Here is a 20,996-nt window from a genome sequence, read left to right as displayed (position 1 = left end):
CAGCAGCCTCCCTGTAAAATAATAAACTCTAAGAAAACTTTTACTAGAGAAACTCTGGAGAGCTCCCCTAGATGTGAACGGCTCCTCCGGGCACATTTTCTAAACTGAGTCTGGTAGGAGGAGCATAGAGGGAGGAGCCAGACCACACTCTCAACTCTTAAAGTGCCAGTGGCTTCTAGTGGACACGTCTATACCCCATGGTACTAATGTGGACCCCAGCATCCTCTAGGACGTAAAATAAATAAAAGTACATTATGTGGTAGATCCATGAATTGACCCATATAGATAATGCTAGTGTTAATCTAAGACAGGGGTAGGGAACCTCTGGCCCGCGGGCCGTATAAGGCCCGCAAAGCTGGTTGTTCAAGCCCACCCGCTTGTGTCAGTGAGACACGCCGGTGCTCAGTGCGGCGGTGGCGTGTCTCAGCTGTCAGGGCAGGGAGCTACATGTGCAGCTACATGTCCGGCGGCAGGTAAGATCTCAAACCAGCCGCCGGTTCGTGAGCCAATCAGAGCTCGCGGACTGGCAGCCAATCAGGAGCCGCTGCTGCCGGTCCGCGAGCTCTGATTGGCTCACGAATCGGCAGCTGGTTTGAGGTCCTACACACCGGCGCCTGACATAGCCGCGCTCTCCTCCCTGCCCTGACCCCCTGACACCCGAGACACGCCACCGGATGGAGCAGCAGCGGTGAGCAGCACAGTGGGGTGGGGGGGCACTGTGGGGGAATTTGTGTATCTGGCACTATGGGGGCATTTGTGGATCTGGCACTGTGGGGGCATTTGTGGATCTGCCACTGTCGGGACATTTGTATACCTGGCACTGTGGGGGAATTTGTGTATCTGGCACTGTGGGGGCATTTGTGGATCTGGCACTGTGGGCGCATTTCTGTATGTGGCACTGTGGGGGCATTTGTATACCTGGCACTGTGGGGGAATTTGTGTATCTGGCACTGTGGGGGCATATGTGTATATGGCACTGTGGGGGCATTTGTATACCTGGCACTGTGGGGGCATTTGTATACATGGTACTGTGGGGGCATTTGTATACATGGTACTGTGGGGGCATTTGTATAACTGGCACTGTGGGGGCATTTGTGGATCTGGCACTGTGGGGGCATTTGTGGATCTGGCACTGTTGGGGCATTTGTGGATCTGGCACTGTGGGGGCAATTGTGGATCTGGCACTGTGGAGGCATTTGTGGTTCTGGCACTGTGGGGGAATTTGTGTTTCTGGCACTGCACTGACATGTGTATCTGGCACTGCACTATTGGGGACATATGTGTATCGCGTCCCATTTTAATTGGCGCACACTGTATCTCTAAGGGGCAGACCTACTGGGGGGCAGGGTAAGTTTTAAGTTGAGAATTTTTGTATGGCCCCCAAAGGATTTTATAAATATCCAAATGGCCCTTGGTAGAAAAAAGGTTCCGTACCCCTGATCTAAGAGATCGGTCGGTTAGAGGAGGTTCTCTAACACGTTTCTGTTCAACACTTTTTATAAAATCATAATATTCATAGTGTTGGTTCCAGGAGAATGTCGCTTAAACAATCATGTTGACCTGTATATGAAGTTATTTGACACACTGAAATTATAACCTGTAAAATAAGATTTCCAGTAGGTGGTGCTATTGCACAAGATTATAGGTTTACATTTGCTAGAGGCCACCTACAGCAATAAAAACATATTCAGCCTGGCAACAATTTCTAATCGGACAGGTATTATACTACACTATGGGGGTTATTCAGGTTTGTTAGCAAACAAAAAAAGTAAGCAATTGGGCAACACTGCACTGCAGGTGGCGCAGAAGTAACATGTGCAGAGAGATTTAGATTTGGGTGGGTTATATTGTTTCTGTACATGGTAAATACTGTTTGATAAATTCTACACTGCAATTTAGATTTTAGTTTGAGCACACCCTATCCAAATCTTAAGGGCCCCATACAGGGTCGGTCTGGCCCACAGGGGTACAGGGGAAACCACCGGTGGGCGCCACTGCCTGAGTGCCCACTCCTTCCTCTAGGGATCAGGTTCCAGACTGTGCACTTGTATTATACATGGTAGATATGTTGCATTACACTGCACAAGACAATTGTGTATTTCAATCCTCTGTGGAGGCTGGCCACACCCCCTTTGTAGGCTGGCCACACCCCTAAGTATGGGCCCCTATCACTGCATTCCCCGATGTGCCCTTCATGCCCCAGTCCGACACTGGCCCCATACACTAGAACGATAATGCCAGATTTAATCTGATTTCGGGCATTCGGCCCGATATATCGGATGAAATCGGGCATTTTGGAGTTGTTTCCGATCCGATGCGTGTTCCCGTGAGCATCGGATTGGATCCTCCAGATTGACCGTGCTGCACTAGCGATCATGTCTGACCCCGCAGGCATGGCTGGGATCGCACAAGAAAAACTGTATGCAAAAGGACAGCATGCGATGTATCTTGGGCGATCTTGCCACCCGGGAGGCTGCCGGGGTGATCGCCTGCGACATGACGGTCGGACATGTCGCATAAGTGTATGGGGCCCTTAACTCTCTGTGAACATGCTACATCTGCCCCACCTACAGTACAACATGGCTTTGCCCAATTGCTTACTTTTTTGGTTTGCTAACAAACCTGAATAAGACCCTATAAGCGCAAAGTTATAGACCCTTACACTGCACAGGCCAATTAACAATAGCTGTTACTTTTACATATAAAGACTAAAAGACTAATCACTATACGTGAGTTCAGTATACTATGTAGAGGTGATGATTGCACTGAAGGGGAAGGATGCTAATTATGAATAGGTAGTAAAGCTGAACAAAACAATTACTGTGCTAACCAGTTAAATAAACCAATCAATACATTCTTTTTTTATATTGAAAATTCCTCTGTACTGCTAAGAGCAGTGCTGTTTCTGTTGTTGTCATTTTTCAGTTTTGAATATATTTCTATTTTAATGTATTCTATTTCTGTTTAATCAGACAATTTATTTGAACCTCTTGACAACTTGCCCAAAGCCTCCTACTCACAACCACTGTTATTTTTGTAATTGTGTTTAAAAGTGTTTGTACTGTTTGTAAAATTGAAGTAAACAAGTGTGACACTGGAAACATTTTTCTCCTGATACCAAACCTATTGGCATTGTTACACGCGTTGACGGGGCATTGTTCCATTTTTCTGCTTACTGAATTGCGCATGCACCTATTTGTTTGTCAGTGTACACTAAAGCAGAGTCGGCCCTAGGCATAGGCAAACTAGGCAACTGCCTAGGGCATCTGGTATGCCTAGGGGCATAGGCAGCTCCTGCTGATTAAAATGATATGTGGCATGCCTATATTCTGTGTGTAGCATTTCGTATGCAGATACAGCCACAGTCACACACAGTATATAGGCATGCTGCATATCATTTTAATCAGGAGAAGCTGCTTGTGCATCCTAGCCACATAGCAATGCAAATAAGATGCATTTTCATCAAAAATAGGCACCAACATTATCAGAGCTACCAGTTGACTCGCGCCAGGCATCTCCTGCTGCATGGTGTATGGAGGCAAGATTTATGAGGACACATCTGTATCCAGGCAGAGGCAGAGGTCACAGTGTTAGCGGCCGTGTGAGTGCTGTGTGTGTGTGTGTGTGTGTGTGTGTGTGTGTGAGTGGGTTGGTTGTGCAATAGTGTTCAGCATATGTGTAAGGGTCATTATGCGTTTTATGTGTATAAATGCATTAATAATGTGCAGCAAATGTGTAAAGGGCACTATGTGTGTCATTATGTGTATAAGGGCATTAATAATGTGGGACATATGTGTAAGGGGCACTATGTGTGTCATTATGTGTATAAGGGCATTAATAATGTGTAGCATATGTGTAAGGGACATTATGTGTGTCATTATCTGTATAAGGGCATTAAAAATGTGCGGCATATGTGTAAGTGACATTATGTATATAAGGGCATTAATAAGAGTTGGCATAATGTGTAAGGCACATTATGTTTATAAGGACTTTAATAATGTGTGTCATATGTGTAAGGGGCATTACTGTGTGGTATTATGTGTATAAATGCATTACTAATGTGTGGCATTATTATGTGTTCTATCTTAAGAACAACAATTAATGTATCAGACAACATGTATTGACGCCCACTTTCTCACGTTTGGTTCTTCAGTCGGTGTAAACCCGCTATTCAAGGCCGCTTGCGGCTCTCCACAGCCACAGCACATCACTGCACGATATCTGCTGGATATCCCAAGCCGGGATCCATCCGCTGACCAAGACCACTCACGGCTCCCTGCAGACGCACTGTAACACCGCAGGACACCATCTGCTGCCTATCGGGTGAACTTTACTGGCCCCCGCTGTGAGGTCTAACATCCGTTGGTCGGAGAGAGCCCTCTGATGTCCGTTTACAGCGTTATATATTCAGCACTTAACACTATCATTTTGGAGCAGTGCATTGCCCTCAATGGAGCGGTAGCTATATATTGCATGTAACATTTATACGAGAAAGTGTTACCCTCATACGTGCAAATTTGCTATAACAGACCCTGTCTGCAATTTATCTCAGGAACCAGCACGTGGGTAATTGTATATTACAATTCTCTTATGCTGTTTAATACGAGACTTTGATTATTTATTGCAGGACTTTTTATTTAAATATACACTGGGACGCCAGTGTATCTGATTATATCACCTACTAAACAGAACCAATGAATTAGTTTTAAATACATGTTGTCTGATACATTAATTGTTGTTCTTAAGATAGAACAAACAATTTGCTGCTAATTGTATGTTGAATGCTTGTCACAATTGTTGCTTTTAATAGATATAATATAAATTTGTTTAAACATATTGTAGTCTTACTGAGTCAATTACTCTTTATGACAGACTGCACACATTTGTTTGATACAGTGTTACCCAGCGCAGCGTAATCTTTCTTTTTGTATAGTTTCTATTTGTTAGCAACCTAGCAAGTTGCTTTTACTCAGCTACGGCTAATCACTAAAACTTATTGAGCTATATTTTAGCACCAGATTATAACAAGTCTTTGACAGTGTCTATACTTGTTTTTTGTAATCTGCATTATTATCTGTATAAGGTGTTCTACTGTGTGACGTAACATATAGAAAGGGCACTACTGCGTTGTCTAATGTGAATAAAGAGCAATATGGTGTGGCATAATGTGAATAAGGAGCAATATGGCGTGGTGTAATGAGAATAAAGAGCAATATGGTGTGGTGTAATGTGAATAAGGAGCAATTCAGTATGATGTTATGTGAATGAGAGGCACTACAGAGAGGAGTAACCTATATAAGGTAAAGTGGTACTACTGTGTGATGTAATGTAAATAAGGGACACTATCGCATGATAAATTGCGAACAAAGTTGCAGTACTGTGTGGCATAATTTGAATTGGGGGTACTATTGTGTGGCCATGCCCCTTCCCAGCAAGAACACATACCTTTTGGGGTTGTGCGCCGAATGTGCACACTGTACTTATTTAAATTACAGGGGGTAGGAAAACCAAAATAAGGACTGCTAAGGGTGAGGGGTGATGGTGCTGGGAAAGGGGTGCAGGGTCAGAGGTGGAACTAGCGTTGGTGCTAGGGGGCACCAGCCAAAATCTTGCCTAGGGCATCATATTGGGTAGGGCCGGCTCTGCACTGAAGAGTAGATGTATCAAGTCTTGGAGAGAGGTACAGTGGAGAAGTTGTCCATCAGCATCTAGCTTCTGTCTTTTCATAGACTGCTGCTGGATAAATGGTTGTTTTAGGTTACTTCTCCACATTAGGGGTCATTCCAACCTGATCGTAGCTGTGCTAAATTGAGCACAGCTACAATCACTTACACTGACATGCGGGGGGACACCCAGCATAGGGTTAGTTCACCCCGCATGCAGGGCCGGTGCAAGGCTTCTCAACATCCTAGGCAAAATTTCAGACTGCTGCCCCCCCCCCCCCCCCCCCCTCCCCAACCACACATCGAGTCTTAATACATACAGGAAATGTGGTAAAACCCAGAGAACAGGTTTTATTGCATTTTACTGTTAGTACATCCCATTCAGCTGACTCTTAGTGGGAACTTCAGGACAGATTGCTGCTGTAATGCTGTAGGCGTTCTACCCAGGGTGCGCGCGAACTGCTAGACCAGGGCTGGATTAAGCCTTCAGGGGGCCTATATATATATATCTATGCAGTGGTCGAAGTGGAAATTTTGAAGTGGGTGTATAGAAAAGTAAAGGTTGCAATTATGTGCGTGCCTATGGTGCGCTCTCTCCGGAAAAGGGGTAGAGGCCACTCAAAAGGGGGCATGTCCTTCAGTGTAGTATCCCTTATACTATCTAGTACTGGTGCCCCTTTCACATTATGCCACACAATATGAGCCGAAATTCACATTATAGCACACGGTATGAGCCGAAATTCACATTATAGCAACACGGTATGAGCTGAAATTCACATTATAGCATGTAAAGATGTGCCCTGTGGGCACATCTGTGTTGCTGTCCCTAGCTGGGGGCAGCGCTGGGGCAGCTTGTCTGTCCCCAGCGCTGGGTGCGTGGCGGCGGGTGTCCGGTGCAGGGATTACCCTTTTCTCTGACGTCCTAGTGGATGCTGGGACTCCGTAAGGACCATGGGGAATAGCGGCTCCGCAGGAGACAGGGCACAAAATAAAAGCTTAAGGATCAGGTGGTGTGCACTGGCTCCTCCCCCTATGACCCTCCTCCAAGCCTCAGTTAGATTTTTGTGCCCGGCCGAGAAGGGTGCAATCTAGGTGGCTCTCCTGAGCTGCTTAGAATAAAAGTTTAGTTAGGTTTTTTTATTTTCAGTGAGTGCTGCTGGCAACAGGCTCACTGCATCGTGGGACTATGGGGAGAAGAAACGGACTCACCTGAGTGCAGAGTGGATCGGGTTTCTTAGGCTACTGGACACTAGCTCCAGAGGGACGATCACAGGTTCAGCCTGGATGGGTCACCGGAGCCGCGCCGCCGTCCCCCTTACAGAGCCAGAAGAGACGAAGAGGTCCGGTGAAATCGGCGGCAGAAGACATCCTGTCTTCAGACTAAGGTAGCGCACAGCACCGCAGCTGTGCGCCATTGCTCTCAGCACACTTCACACTCCGGTCACTGAGGGTGCAGGGCGCTGGGGGGGGAGCGCCCTGAGACGCAATATAACAGAATACCTTAGGTGGCAAAACAGAATACATCACATATAGCTCCTGGGCTATATGGATGTATTTTAATCCCCTGCCATTTTACACAAAAAAGCGGGAGATAAGGACGTCGTGAAGGGGCGGAGCCTATCTCCTCAGCACACAAGCGCCATTTTCCCTCACAGCTCCGCTGGAAGGACGGCTCCCTGACTCTCCCCTGCAGTCCTGCTTCAGAATCAGGGTAAAAAAGAGAAGGGGGGGCATTGTTGGCAGCAAATAACAATAATTAACAGCAGCTATAAGGGAATAACACTTATATAAGGTTATCCCTGTATATATATATAGCGCTGGGTGTGTGCTGGCAGACTCTCCCTCTGTCTCTCCAAAGGGCTAAGTGGGGTCCTGTCCTCTATCAGAGCATTCCCGGTGTGTGTGTGCTGTGTGTCGGTACGCGTGTGTCGACATGTATGAGGAGGAAAATTATGTGGAGGCGGAGCAGTTGCCTGCGTTGGTGATGTCACCCCCTAGGGAGTCGACACCTGACTGGATGATTGTATTTAAACAATTAAGTGATAATGTCAGCAATTTGCAAAAAACTGTTGACGACATGAGACAGCCGGCAAATCAGTTAGTGCCTGTCCAGGCGTCTCAGACACCGTCAGGGGCGCTAAAACGCCCGTTACCTCAGTGGGTCGACACAGACCCTGACACAGATACTGAGTCTAGTGTCGACGGTGACGAGACAAACGTAATGTCCAGTAGGGCCACACGTTACATGATCACGGCAATGAAAGAGGCATTGAACCTTTCTGACACTACAAGTACCACAAAGAAGGGTATTATGTGGGGTGAGAAAAAACTACCAATATTTTTTCCTGAGTCAGAGGAAATAAATGAGGTGTGTGAAAAAGCGTGGGTTTCCCCCGATAAAAAACAGCTAATTTCTAAAAAATTATTAGCATTATATCCTTTCCCGCCAGAGGTTAGGGCGCGTTGGGAAACACCCCCTAGGGTAGATAAGGCGCTCACACGTTTATCAAAACAAGTAGCGTTACCGTCTCCTGATACGGCTACCCTCAAAGAACCAGCTGATAGAAGGCTGGAAAATATCCTAAAAAGTATATACACACATACTGGTGTTATACTGCGACCAGCAATCGCCTCAGCCTGGATGTGCAGTGCTGGAGTCGCATGGTCGGATTCCCTGACCGAGAATATTGATACCCTGGATAGGGACAATATTTTGTCAACTATAGAACATTTAAAGGATGCATTACTATATATGCGTGATGCACAGAGGGATATTTGCACCCTGGCATCAAGAGTAAGTGCTATGTCCATCTCTGCCAGAAGAGCGTTATGGACGCGACAGTGGTCAGGGGATGCGGATTCCAAACGGCACATGGAAGTATTGCCGTATAAAGGGGAGGAGTTATTTGGGGCTGGTCTATCGGACCTGGTGGCCACGGCAACGGCTGGAAAATCCACCTTTTTACCCCTGGTCACTCCACATCAGCAGAAAAAGACACCGTCTTTTCAAACTCAGTCCTTTCGTTCCCATAAGTACAAGCGAGCAAAAGGCCACTCCTTTCTGCCCCGGGGCAGAGGAAGAGGAAAAAGACTGCACCATGCAGCCGCTTCCCAGGAGCAGAAGCCCTCCCCTGCTTCTGCCAAGTCTTCAGCATGACGCTGGGGCTTTACAAGCAGACTCAGATATGGTGGGGGCCCGTCTCAAGAATTTCAACGCGCAGTGGGCTCACTCGCAAGTGGATCCCTGGATTCTACAGGTAGTATCGCAGGGGTACAAACTGGAATTCGAGGCGTTTCCCCCTCATCGGTTCCTGAAGTCTGCTTTACCAAAGTCTCCCTCCAACAGGGAGGCAGTTTTGGAAGCCATTCACAAGCTGTATTCCCAGCAGGTGATAATCAAGGTACCCCTCCTGCAACAGGGAAAGGGGTATTATTCCACGCTGTTTGTGGTACCGAAGCCGGACGGCTCGGTGAGACCAATTTTAAATCTGAAATCCTTGAACACTTACATAAAAAGGTTCAAATTCAAGATGGAGTCACTCAGAGCAGTGATAGCGAACCTGGAAGAAGGGGACTATATGGTGTCTCTGGACATCAAAGATGCTTATCTCCACGTCCCAATTTACCCTTCTCACCAAGGGTACCTCAGGTTTGTAGTACAAAACTGTCATTATCAGTTTCAGACGCTGCCGTTTGGATTGTCCACGGCACCTCGGGTCTTTACCAAGGTAATGGCCGAAATGATGATTCTTCTACGAAGAAAAGGCATTTTAATTATCCCTTACTTGGACGATCTCCTGATAAGGGCAAGATCCAGGGAACAGTTAGAAGTCGGAGTAGCACTATCTCAGGTAGTGTTACGTCAGCACGGATGGATTCTAAATATTCCAAAATCGCAGCTGATTCCAACGACACGTCTACTGTTCCTAGGAATGATTCTGGACACAGTCCAGAAGAAGGTGTTTCTCCCGGAGGAGAAGGCCAGGGAGTTATCCGAGCTAGTCAGGAACCTCCTAAAACCAGGACAGGTCTCAGTGCATCAGTGCACGAGGGTCCTGGGAAAAATGGTGGCTTCTTACAAAGCGATTCCATTCGGAAGATTCCATGCAAGAACGTTTCAGTGGGATCTACTGGACAAATGGTCCGGATCGCATCTGCAGATGCATCAGCGGATAACCCTGTCGCCAAGGACAAGGGTGTCTCTCCTGTGGTGGCTGCAGAGTGCTCATCTACTAGAGGGCCGCAGATTTGGCATTCAGGATTGGATCCTGGTAACCACGGATGCCAGCCTGAGAGGCTGGGGAGCAGTCACACAGGGAAGGAATTTCCAGGGCTTGTGGTCAAGCATGGAAACATCTCTTCATATAAACATTCTGGAACTAAGGGCCATTTACAATGCCCTAAGTCAAGCAAAACCTCTGCTTCAGGGTCAGGCGGTGTTGATCCAATCGGACAACATCACGTCAGTCGCCCACGTAAACAGACAGGGCGGCACGAGAAGCAGGAGGGCAATGGCAGAAGCTGCAAGGATTCTTCGCTGGGCGGAAAATCATGTGATAGCACTGTCAGCAGTGTTCATTCCGGGAGTGGACAACTGGGAAGCAGACTTCCTCAGCAGACACGACCTTCACCCGGGAGAGTGGGGACTTCACCCAGAAGTCTTCCACCTGATTGTAAACCGTTGGGAAAAACCAAAGGTGGACATGATGGCGTCACGTCTAAACAAAAAACTGGACAGATATTGCGCCAGGTCAAGGGACCCTCAGGCAATAGCAGTGGACGCTCTGGTAACGCCGTGGGTGTACCAGTCAGTGTATGTGTTCCCTCCTCTGCCTCTCATACCAAAAGTACTGAGAATCATAAGAAGGAGAGGAGTAAGAACTATACTCGTGGTTCCGGATTGGCCAAGAAGGACTTGGTACCCGGAACTTCAAGAGATGCTCACGGACGAACCGTGGCCTCTACCTCTAAGAAAGGACCTGCTACTGCAGGGGCCTTGTCTGTTCCAAGACTTACCGCGGCTGCGTTTGACGACATGGCGGTTGAACGCCGGATCCTGAGGGAAAAAGGCATTCCAGAAGAAGTCATCCCTACTCTGGTCAAAGCCAGGAAGGACGTAACCGCAAAACATTATCACCGCATTTGGCGTAAATATGTTGCGTGGTGTGAGGCCAAGAAGGCCCCTACAGAGGAATTTCAACTGGGTCGTTTCCTTCATTTCCTGCAAACAGGACTGTCTATGGGCCTAAAATTGGGGTCCATTAAGGTTCAAATTTCGGCCCTGTCGATTTTCTTCCAGAAAGAACTGGCTTCAGTACCTGAAGTTCAGACTTTTGTAAAAGGGGTGCTGCACATACAGCCTCCTTTTGTGCCTCCAGTGGCACCTTGGGATCTCAATGTTGTGTTGAGTTTTCTAAAGTCACATTGGTTTGAACCACTTTCCACTGTGGACTTAAAATATCTCACATGGAAGGTGTCGATGCTGTTAGCCTTGGCTTCAGCCAGGCGTGTGTCAGAATTGGCGGCTTTATCATATAAAAGCCCTTACTTAATTTTTCATTCTGACAGGGCGGAATTGAGGACTCGTCCTCAATTTCTACCTAAGGTGGTTTCTGCATTTCACATGAACCAACCTATTGTGGTACCTGCGGCTACCAGGGACTTAGAGGACTCTAAGTTGCTTGACGTTGTCAGGGCCTTGAAAATATATGTTTCCAGGACGGCTGGAGTCAGAAAATCTGACTCGCTGTTTATCCTGTATGCACCCAACAAGCTGGGTGCTCCTGCTTCAAAGCAGACGATTGCTCGTTGGATTTGTAGTACAATTCAGCTTGCACATTCTGTGGCAGGATTGCCACAACCAAAATCAGTAAAAGCCCATTCCACAAGGAAAGTGGGCTCATCTTGGGCGGCTGCCCGAGGGGTCTCGGCTTTACAACTTTGCCGAGCAGCTACTTGGTCAGGGGCAAACACGTTTGCTAAATTCTACAAATTTGATACCCTGGCTGAGGAGGACCTGGAGTTCTCTCATTCGGTGCTGCAGAGTCATCCGCACTCTCCCGCCCGTTTGGGAGCTTTGGTATAATCCCCATGGTCCTTACGGAGTCCCAGCATCCACTAGGACGTCAGAGAAAATAAGATTTTACTTACCGATAAATCTATTTCTCGTAGTCCGTAGTGGATGCTGGGCGCCCATCCCTAGTGCGGATTGTCTGCAATACTTGTATATAGTTATTGTTACAAAAATTCGGGTTATTATTGTTGTGAGCCATCTTTTCAGAGGCTCCTTTGCGTTTATCATACTGTTAACTGGGTTCAGATCACGAGTTGTACGGTGTGATTGGTGTGGCTGGTATGAGTCTTACCCGGGATTCAATATCCTTCCTTATTATGTACGCTCGTCCGGGCACAGTATCCTAACTGAGGCTTGGAGGAGGGTCATAGGGGGAGGAGCCAGTGCACACCACCTGATCCTTAAGCTTTTATTTTGTGCCCAGTCTCCTGCGGAGCCGCTATTCCCCATGGTCCTTACGGAGTCCCAGCATCCACTACGGACTACGAGAAATAGATTTATCGGTAAGTAAAATCTTATTTTCCCTGCACCGGACAGGAGGCTGCTGGAGGATTCAAATGTTGGCGCCCTCCGGGAGCCAATCGCGGCTCCCGGAGCGGCAGCCAGTCAGAGAGGGACGCGGCGAGCCAATCGGCGCTCGCCGCGTCATAGGCCCCGCCCCCGGCATCTGACGTCAGACGCCGGGCGGGAGCCGAAGAGACCGCGCGCGCGGAAGAGCGCGGAGAAGAAAGAAGAAGACGGGCGGGAGCAGCGGAGAAGATGGTCGGCGCGCTGGAGCGCAGAAGATAGTCCGGCGCCGAGGAGAAGACGACGGCCGTGGGAAGAGGAGCTCCGGTGGCCGCTGAAGAGGCCGGAATACGTCGGGCTCCGGGAAGATGTCCAGCGGCGGCTGGACGCGGCGAGGAGACGGCGGCGCCGCTGGCCAGGACGGGCCAGCGGCAGAAGAATTCATCCAGGCCGAGAAGCGCTGCAGTGGTGGGAAGCAATTGAGCTGTGCAGTTCCCCACTGCAGCCTTCTCCACCGCAGGTAGGCCCTTCTGAGGTGCCCCCTTCTCTCCTCCCTAGACCACCGGGTGTTCGGGCATTAGGCCCGTGGGCACAGTCAGGCCCTCCCGGCCTGTGGGCACGTAGTCGGGCCCTCCCGGCCCGTGGGCAATATTTGATTAGGTGGTTTGGGCATTAGGCCCAAGCCACCCTATCCCTGTGCGCAGTTAGGCGGGCACTAGGCCCGGGGGCAAATCAGGCAATAGGCCTGTGGGCGTTAGAGGGCGTTAGGCCCTAGTGTATTTTTGGCCATTAGGGATACGATAAGGTGACCTTGGGCACAAGGCCCAGGTCACCCAACGGGCAGCATGTTAGGCGGGCGCTAGGCCCGTGGGCGAAGTCAGGCCTCCGGCCTGTGTGCAGTTAGGGGGCGCTAGGCCCAGTGAATAAGAGCCCCGAGGTGAGTACAGGTGGCCCTGGGCACTAGGCCCAGGCCAACCCGAGGTATTTAGGAAGGCAGAGCTGAGGCCCACATGAGGGAAGGCACAGGAGGTGGGTAGGCCGTGCGGTGCCCACCCCCTTCCAGCGGCAGGTAGGGATTAAAAAGGGACAGCACCGTTTTATATTGTATTTCCGATGTGTGTTGTTACCGTGCAGGGCGAATTGCTGTTATAATGTTTGTGCATAGTTATGTCGCACCACACCCACAGAGCTAGTTTGAGGGCTCTGCCATTATAGTTAGTATAAGGTGTGACACTAGGTCTAGGTAGGCCCTGCACGGCTGTTTCTTTCTTTTGCCTCCTTACAGGGACCTGTACTGGAGAAGATCGGAGTACCGGAGTGTAAGACGGTGAGTAACCACGGTCTGAGTGTTTGGTTGTGTTTCTTTCTATCTCCCTTCCTTCAGGGCAACGGTGAGCCTTGCACGGCTGTGCAAGGCGGAATTTCCACCTGGTGCGAAAGTGCCGATAGGTGAAATTCGGGCTCTGAGGCGGACGCCGGTGATGACCCCCACCTAGCCCGAAAGCACTATTTTTCTAGAGGTCGGAGGGCGTTTCGGTCCACAGGTAGGAGGATGGCACTCAGCAATCTCTTTCCTCCTAGGTCGTCGTGTCCGGGTACGACGGAAGAGTTGCCAGGTCCGTTGAAGGTTCCGGTACCTGAAGGTGAGAGAGAGCGGCGCCTGGTGAGTACAGAGTCTACACCTGCACGGCAGCAGGCACCACCACCACCCCGCAGCCGCACCTCTCACACTACACGGCATAATGTGAAAGGGGCACCAGTACTATCTAGTACTGGTGCCCCTTTCACATTATGCCACACAATATGAGCCGAAATTCACATTATAGCACATGGTATGAGCCGAAATTCACATTATAGCACACGGTATGAGCTGAAATTCACATTATAGCACACGGTATGAGCCGAAATTCACATTATAGCACACACAATGAGCCGGAATTCACATTAGAGCACACGGTATGAGCCAAAATTCACATTATAGCACACGGTATGAGCCGAAATTCACATTATAGCACACAGAATGAGCCAAAATTCACATTATAGCACAAAGAATGAGCTGAAATTTACATTATAGCACACGGAATGAGCCGAAATTCACATTACACCACACAGAATGAGCCGAAATTCACATTATAGCACACAGAATGAGCCGAAATTCACATTATAACACACGGTATGAGTCGAAATTCACATTATAGCACACAGAATGAGCCGAAATTCACATTATAGCACACAGTATGAGCTGAAATTCACATTATAGCACACAGTATGAGCCGAAACACGGGGGACAGGGTGTCACACACGCAGGGGGTGTACAAAGCACCATACATGGGCCGGAGGGTCATCACACAGGGCAACAGGGGCAGGGGAGCACTAGGTGACACACACACAAAGGCAGTGGGGAGGACAGGGGGCACAAGGTGTCACGCACACAGAGGGAGGGTCCACACACATAGGGAATGGGGGGGGGGGGTAGGAGGGCACAGGGCTCTCCAGCAGACACTCACCGCCGCCATGTCCAGTCAACCTTAGCTTGAGCTGCAGGGTGTCACTGTCAACAAGGGAGTCCCGCAGCGCGGACCCAGGCACAGTCCGAAGAAGAGGCCGGCAGCAGGAGGATCCGACTGCCAGCGTCTATGCAGCCCCATGGTGACGTGGCCACCCGGTTGAGTAATTGGAGGCGCCAGGTTGAGTAATTGGAGGAATCGAGGCACTGTGCACGGGCGGCTGCTGGAGGAGGGAGGGGGAGTATGTGTCCGCCGTAACTGCTTGGGAGAAGTGTGGTTCAGAGCTCCGGCACCGACCGCCGTGACTGGGAGCAGCGGTGGGGGGAACATGAGCACGCTAGGCCATTTAAAAAAAACACGACCAATATATATATATATATATATATACACATACATATATATATATATATATATATATATATAAAATGTCATTCCTTTCTGCCTTTTATATATTTAAATACACCCTTACCCCCGCCATTTACTGTATAGATCTAATGATCCCCCACCCCCTAAGTATTTCCCCCCTCCCACCCTGACACTTTATATAAGAAATGGAGCTCTTACAATCGCACTGGGAGTTTGTGGCAGCTTCTTCTCGTGGTGCGGGGTGGGAGTATGACGGCAGTTACCGCGGCGAGGAGCGGAAGACAGTTGCTATAGCAACTGTAACAATATCCGGCAGCACGCTGCTTACTCTATGTGCATAGAGTATTAGAGCCGCTGCCGATGGGTTACACTGACATTGTCCGTGCGGGCGGCCAGCTGATAACAGTTGGGCAGCCGCGTCATCTCTTCAGCACGGTCAGTGTAACCCATCGGCAGCGGCTCTAATACTCTATGCACATAGAGTAAGCAGCGTGCTGCCGGATATTGTTACAGTTGCTATAGCAACTGTATTCCGCTCCTCGCCGCGGTAAGGCCCGTACCATTCCTCTTAAGGAAGAGGAGAATCGCTCATCGGCAGTGTGAGCTGCCGCCTTCACGTGGCTGGCGCCCATAGGCAGCTGCCCAAAGCTGCCTAGTGGTGGCGCCGGCCCTGCCCGCATGTCAGGCTGGCCCCCCATACTCACACACACAAGTACAAAAGCATCGCACAGTGGCGATGCTTTTGTACTTGAAGAGTAACTCCCGGCCAACGCAGCTCCTGCGGCTGGCTGGGAGTTACTCATCACTGCCCTGGGTCGCTGCGGCCCGCCCCCCCCCCTCCCCCACACACGGTCCGGCCACGCCTGCGTTGGCCGGACCACGCCCACAAAACAACGGGCAAACGCCACCGTGCCACCCCCTCCCGCCCAGCAACCACCTATGCCTGTCAATCAGGCAGAGGCAATCGCTAGGCAACGACAGCCGTCGGCTGTTAGCCATGCGCCGGCGCACTGCGGTGCCGGCACATGCGCAGTTCTGACCTGATCGTTGCGCTGCGAAGAACTGCAGCGAGCGATCAGGTCAGAATGACCCCCTTAATCTCTCCAAGGCTTGCTACATTTCCCCCTAAAACTCTTAGCCCAAATGTGGCACCAGAGCCGTAACTAGACTTTTTGATGCCCTGTGCCAGAGAGAGAATTGATCCCCCCCCCCCCTACCCCCATTTTTCCATTAGGGATATAAGGCGCATGCCTCATGGGGAAGGGATATGACAGAATAGATATCAAAGAAAGCCCATGCTATGATGCCCCTTCCCACATATATATCTATATATCTATATATCTATATATATATCTATATATATCTATATATCTATATATATATCTATATATCTATATATATATATATATATATATATATAGAGATATATGTGTATATATATGTATATCTATCTCTCTTTCTCTCTCTCTCTCTCTCTCTATATATATATATATATATATATATATATCTATATCTATATCTATATCTATATCTATATCTGTAGATAGATAGATATGAATTTGGACACAAATCCTCTGTATACCACATTCATGCACTTACCTTGAGAGCTAGTTGTTATTCAGTTACAATACCCTTTGTTAAATAACACATTTCAATATACTGTTATACCCAGGATTCAAACCTATAACCTGTTGAATTCTAATCACACACCCTACTCACTGAGCTATTTGAGCCTGCATAAAAACTATGAACACCATATAAAGCTACTGGTACTGTGTAAAAATAATAATCAGCATTGCAATTGAGCAGATATATGTAATGTGCAGCCACACATTACATAGACCTGCTCAACTGCAATGCTGATCATTTTTTCACAAAGTACAAGGTAAGCTTCAAATAGTTAGAATTATCTACCTTTCTATGCAAGGGCAGATATCTCAATTAATAGATTGTCTGACTGCAATGCCACAGGCAATGTGTTTGAATCCCGGGTACGTCATTATCTTAAAAAAGGTAATAAAGGGCAGTGTGACTGAATAACAAAGAAATCTCAAGTTGAGTTCATGAATGTTGTGTAGGTATTAGCGACAGAAGGGGTCAGGGTAGGAGACAGGGACAGTCAGGAGATGCTGGGATTCAAAAAGGGGTAGGCTGCAAGTGAGAGTAATTAAAACAGATAATTGAGAAGTGCCGCCAACAGCTCCCCCTACCCTGCAGTGCTATGTGCCGTGCCACCTTTGTACCTAGTTACGGCCCTGTGTGGCACCCTTTACAAGCTTACTTACAGTGTCTGCAGCAGTGAAGGTGAAGTGCTGGTACAGCAGAGGTTAAGGACGGACCCTAGTCCAATCACATGGTCTAGATGCTGAGTGAGGATTGGACAAGGCAGTCTGGGAGCAGAGAAGCCTTGTGGGAAGAAGGAGGAGTCGAGGAGAAGTGATTGGAGTTGCTGTATGTGCTGAGTGAGGACTGGGAGCCTAGTGACCGCCAGGCCTAGTGAAAGATGGATGCGGCCATATTATATAGTGAGGAACTGCTACAGACAGAAGTACTGAGTGAGTACACAGAGACTAGTATTGTCACGAACCATGGGCGAACCAAGTACCAAGCCCAAGTATCTAATTTGTCACACGCTGCATAGTGTAAAGTGAGCAGACAGTGTAATACAGCCTTACAAAGCAACATCTTACAAATCAACACCAGTCTGAGTATAGCTAAGACAACCACTCCATTCTTAAGTACTGTTGGGAGACATATTAATGATTGTGGAAGAGAAAGAGACTAAGTCATTTATGCAAGTGAAATGGAGTTACTTCATCTGGAAAAGACTAAGTTTATTTGCTCAAGGAACCCTTACTACTAAGTAAGCTGTATTTGTCAAGAGACACTATAATACCTTCACTAGCTACATCCTTTTTGAATAAGACTGAGATACAGTGACATTCTTGCTAACCCAGAATTTTTGTGTTTACATGTGCCATTCCCCGATTGCAAAACTGTTGCACCACAGGATTTAAAGAGAACTCCAACGTTATTTGCTGGTGAAGATTATAACAACTTGGCTAGGGAAAACTAGGAATTTTATCACCTATTATTGTGAAATTGTTGTCTTATTACTCTTCTCATCACCACATTATAGTTTGTGATTGTAAAATGCAAATATCCGTGATTTGATTGATTGTCTTTTGCATTTTCAAATTATCCAATGTGATGTGAACTGTAGTCAATTGTCATCTCTTTATCTTCTTTTTATGTCCTATTTCTTCTTGTGATTTTCTAATATTTTTGCCAATCAACAATCATCATCCTCAATCCAGAGTTCATTGCGGCTCAGTAAAAAGACATCTTATTGGAATTGCTGACTCACTCCTGTTTCATATAAATCTATCCTACCTCTCTGAGAAAAGTACTACAAAACAAGGTATGGGTAAGAACATTTCAAGGAGAAAGGTCTGTCACATAACCACCCAACACCTGTGATACTGTACCTCTCTCAACCACTTAGACATACCCGACAACTCCAGGTAGTTACATCTACCCAGAATCTAGGCACTTTTGACATAACCATCAGATCCAACATATATTCAATGGTGTGGCAAGCAAAACCAATACGTGTCATGCCACTTTGCTGTCAGGAATTACCTACAATTATATATTCCTTCAAAGGGGGGAATTCAATTGTTTGAAAAGTCGGTTGGGTGTCTGTTTTTTTTCCTGTCTATTAGATAGGAAAAAACAGACACCCAACTGACTTTTCAAACAATTGAATATCCCCCCAAATGTTTCTGATAAATACTTTAACCAACTTTTTCAGTCAGTTTATTTCCTTTTGTGTGCCTGTTGTCTACCAGCAGCTGTAGTGTTGTTGCTTGGCCCTGAATCATGTGGCTTCCGAAAACTGGCCAAGAATCCAGTCAGTTACACTGCATATGGTGAAGTTATGGAAGCACACTAAGCATCCCTACCTACACATCATTGGCATATCTATAATAGGTGCTGGGTGTGCATGGAGGCTCACACCGCACACCCTGCACCCATAATTATACTTACCTCTGCAGAGTCCCGGGTTTGTGAGCACTGCAGAGCAGCAAAAAGTCACAGGGAAAATGGTGCGGTGGCCATTTTCCCAGTGATTTATGTATGCACCGTAGAGTAGTCACAGAAGCCATGTTCCTGGAGAACTGCACTTGAGCAATAGACTCTGGCACAAAGCCATAGTCTATTGCGCCGCCAGAGAGGAGGGAGCCCGCACAGAAACTGCACACGGGCCCTCTCCTCTTATAAACTGCCTCTGCTACCCATGTAAAAATACTAAATATTTGCTTCATGGAAACCTTGGTGGCCAAATCACATGGGAACATGGAAACATCTGACAGATTTTGCTGCCCTGTCTTGATTCCTGCAAAACAGGTTGCCTGAGTGCTCTGATAAACTAAGCAAATCCTAGACGTTATATTGGTATCCACCCCCTACTAACTCTTCTGCAGCATCTAAGCTCTGACTATAAGAGTATTATTTTCCTTATGTTATTCAGTATATATATCTATATATCTATATCTATGACATCGGGGGGGGCTTGGGATGGAAAACCAGCCTGGGAAATTTCTGAAGGCAGACCCAATGTTGGCGGGGTCTGTGGAGGAAAGCAGGATCACTCCTCATAGATCCTGATTCTGAGTTGGACACAGTTGCAGCCTTACTTATGTCTTTTGCTGCAGTTACATATGTGACTTTATGCTAATGCCACTACAAAGTCCTTTCCCTGGTGTAGTTCCATGCATACGAATATGTAAGTACTAAGATGCATACTTTCAGTGTCTACAGATAAGGCAACCATGCTTTGTGCGTCTTTAGACGTCACCTAGATCACACCATTGAAACATGCACCAGCTCTTTGCTTGGTGACGATCATCCGTCTGAGTATGGCCTCCAATGTGAGCGATTCAGTGTCTCTGTACGCAGCCACTATCAGCAGCATGCCCAAGTCACTCCTATAACTCACCCTTACTATATTACATCTGTACCTGATTAGCCATCCCCATGTGACACTGAACACTTCTTGGTGTGTGCATCTGAGTCTGTACTGCGACTGTATACGAACACTATCGGGACACATGCATAGTGCAACTTAGATGCATAAGTAGACAAAAAACATTGCTTCACTACATCCAGCATTGCCACTGCTTCTGACTCAGACTCAGGCCATCATATTGTATACTATGTCATAGTGGTGTTGTATATAAATATATACAAAACACAAATAATGACCTTCACAAGGGAAAAACCCCCACATACCGTAGGTCCTGCTAGGTTAAAAAAAAATACACACAGGCACCCAAATGAAAAAATATAACACACAGGTTCTCACAGTAAACAAAACATCAAACACATTGGACCCAACAGGGGAAAAAAAACACTTTTGTCACTCACAGGAAAATAGCATACACACTGGTGCCAAGAAAGCCCAACACACACAGCCCTACAGGAAAAACAGAAGACTGGACTGACCTGTCGGTGGCAGAGGAGAAGAGAGAGAAGCTTCCAGTCCCTCCCTTGCCCTCAGCCATGGATGCTACCAATGGCTGGAGCCTCAGTGACTAAATTAAAGCAGAGTACTATGCTGGCGGGAACACATACTTTACTCGTGTTACCGCTGACATCAATGACAACCATCAATGGTAGGGGGAGGCACCAGATGTGTGGTGTGGAAGCACCAGGCGTGAGGGAGTTGGACACCAGGTGTGTGGTGGGGGGCTGCTCAAAAGTCTTACCCCCATATAAAGCAGTTCTCACTGAGCTGACTGTCACTGTCTGCCTCAGCCACATCCTCGTAGTGACTGCATCCTCAGACAGTGGTTGACAGCTGTGTTGTGCGCTGCT

This window comes from Pseudophryne corroboree, chromosome 1 (assembly GCF_028390025.1).
Source record: "Pseudophryne corroboree isolate aPseCor3 chromosome 1, aPseCor3.hap2, whole genome shotgun sequence".
In the NCBI taxonomy this organism is placed as follows: domain Eukaryota; kingdom Metazoa; phylum Chordata; class Amphibia; order Anura; family Myobatrachidae; genus Pseudophryne; species Pseudophryne corroboree.
Note: the sequence above shows the minus strand (reverse complement) of the source record.